The sequence below is a fragment of the Dipodomys merriami genome, unplaced genomic scaffold (genome assembly GCF_024711535.1).
Source record: "Dipodomys merriami isolate MVZ:Mamm:240054 unplaced genomic scaffold, mDipMer1.0.p SCAF_141, whole genome shotgun sequence".
NCBI classification, from domain to species: Eukaryota; Metazoa; Chordata; class Mammalia; order Rodentia; family Heteromyidae; genus Dipodomys; species Dipodomys merriami.
Genome location: NW_027202727.1, coordinates 2,528,517 through 2,531,208, shown reverse-complemented (window position 1 = coordinate 2,531,208; position 2,692 = coordinate 2,528,517).

The following is a 2,692-nucleotide window of genomic DNA, read 5'->3' as shown; positions in this document are numbered from 1 at the left end:
CCTTCAAAGAGTGCCATCTGCTGTGTCCTTCACAGAGTGCATTCTTTCATATGGTCCTTGTAAGAGCTACACAACTGAGATGATTATTCAGACAAGAATATTGAGATGCAGGTATGTCCCCATGGCAGAGACAAAATTATGTATTACTGAAGAGTGGGTGAGTTGTCTACTGCAGACAATTGTTTTGTTTTGTTTTTTCACAGTCATGAACCTTGAACTCGCGGCATAGGCACTGACCCTTACCTCTTGGGCACATGGCTAGCACTCCAACATGTGGAGCCAAGGACCCACTTGCAGTAGAGTGTCACAGCCTAGGGTTCTATAGCTGAAGTCTGTCAGCCTGCCTTCTCAGGAAGCTGAGATCTGAGGATCTGGCTTGCAAACTATGCCAGTCACAAAAGGTCCCATGAGAATATTATCTCCAATTCACCACTAAGAAACCCGAAGTGGAAGCTGGATGCTTGTCACTCATGCTTGTCATCCTAGCGCCTCAGGAGGATGATAACTGAGGATCATGGTTCAAAGCTAGCCTGGGCAGGAAAGTCCTCGAGACATTTAGCTCCAATGAACCATGAGAAAACCTGAAATGGTGCTTTGGCTCAAGTGGTAGAGCACAAGACTTGAGGGACAGCCCCGAGGCTAAGACTTCAACTGCTACAACCAACAACAACAATAAAGAAAATAACAAACCTGAAGAAGAGGGCTGGGAATGTGCCTAGGGGTAGAGTGCTTTGCATCTATGACACTCTAGACTTGATTTCTCAGGTACACATCAGTAAAAAAAGCATGAAGTGTCTCTGTGGCTCAAGAGGGAGAGGGCTATTCTTGTGCAAGAGAAATTAGGTACAGTGCTCAGGTCCTGAGTTCCAGCTCCAGGACTGGTATATGTGTGCACGCACGCACACACACACACCCACACACAGACCAGAAGTAAAAGCTGTGACACAAAATGGTAAAGGACTGGGCTCCTACACTGAGATCATGGTCAGCACCCAGGCCCTGTGTTCAACCCCAAAACCTTGCCACCCAGGGGTCAATTAGGAGAAGTCAAAGGTTTCAATACCTAATGTGCTTCAGCAGTCCTAGATGACAGGAAGCATGGTGAGATCATACATGTGCTTGCATTTCCAAAGCTTCCGGAAAGCTAGCAGAGGCATCATAAGCCCATCATCGGCCTCAATGAAACATTTCTTGAGGTTAAGTGCCCTAGTTGTCTGCCAGAAGGACTCCTGAATTATATTGAGAACTGTATCTGAACACCAGAATATAGTCTTACAAAGGCAGGATTAGTGCTGAGAACTTGGCCTACCAAAGGAGGTGGCACAAATGCAGGCTTCCTGTTAAAACAGAGCACTGGGGAGAGAGATAGTTTGGGGTACAAAGAGGCCTTTTTGTCCTGACCTTCAGAGCCTGTCCACACTCATCCTCACTAATTGGCCCAGATGTAGTTGTTTCTTACACAGCTGTACAGTATTGAGGCCTTCTGTCTGCCTGTCCAGACAATGAGAGAGACTTCTTCCAGCAGGGCTGGGAGGCAGAGAAACCCTCAAGGCTGCACTGGGAACTGTGAGGGGAGCCCAGGAACATGCACTGTCATGAAAGCAGTCTCTGTGTTATGAAATCATTGTATTGAAAACAAATTTTCTAGCTTGGTGCCTTTCATCATAGCTACTCTGGAGCTTCACCTATGGGAATACATCCACACATACACAAAGACATGGAAGCAGGTCCTGGGGTTGAACTCTGAGAATAGGCATTGTCCCTGAGTTACTTTTGCTCAAGGGTATTGCATTAACCTTGAGCCACAGCGCCACTTCTGGGTTTTCTGTGATCTCTTAGAAATAACAGTGTCTTGGACTTTCCTATGCTGGCTAGATTCAAACTCAGATTCTCTACATTTCAGATTCTGTATATGTCAGCCTCCTGAGGAGCTAGGAATATAGTCAGCAGCTACTGGCACCTGCCTTTCTTTTCTTCTTCATTTTTTAATCTGGACAATCTGAGTACTTAACAGCATCATTCCAATGCTTTGAATTTATATGTAAACTACCCAATGTTCTTTATAGGTGCTTTCTCTGAGAAGGATTTTCTCTCCTCCTCCTCTGGCCACAGGTTTGAAGCCAAAAGTGAGAAAAGAGTGTGACATGATTTTGGCTGCAAATGTCCACGGGACATGCCAGTTCAATCACTTAGCATTGAGCTGCAGTGAATTTACGGTCTCAGGATGAGAGGACCAAAAGCTGGAGTGATCCTCATGCTTTCTGTATTGCTCCCTAGGCCTATGAAATTTTCTAATAAGTGTGAGTGTTTTCTGTCTCCAACCTTAAGTATCTAGAACACACTAGAAGCATCATCATGTTTCCGTTTTTCTCTAGTACCCCTCAAGATTTTGACTAAGGGTTTGTGTGGAGCTGATCCTTGGTGAATCCTGAGGAAAGCCACTTGAAGTCTCCTAAGGATATCTCAGTTCAAATCCCACACAAGCAAGAAAGTCTATGAGACTCTTATTTCCAATAAACCACCAGAAAAACAGAAGTGAATCAGTGGCCCAGAGGGTAGAGTTCCAGCTTTGAGAAAGAAAGCTGAGCAGGAGATACAATCCAATCCAGGCAGGAAAGCCTGGCAGACGCTTATGTCCAGTTAACGACCAGATGGCCGGAATTGGATCTGTGGCAGTGGCAGAGTCTCAGCC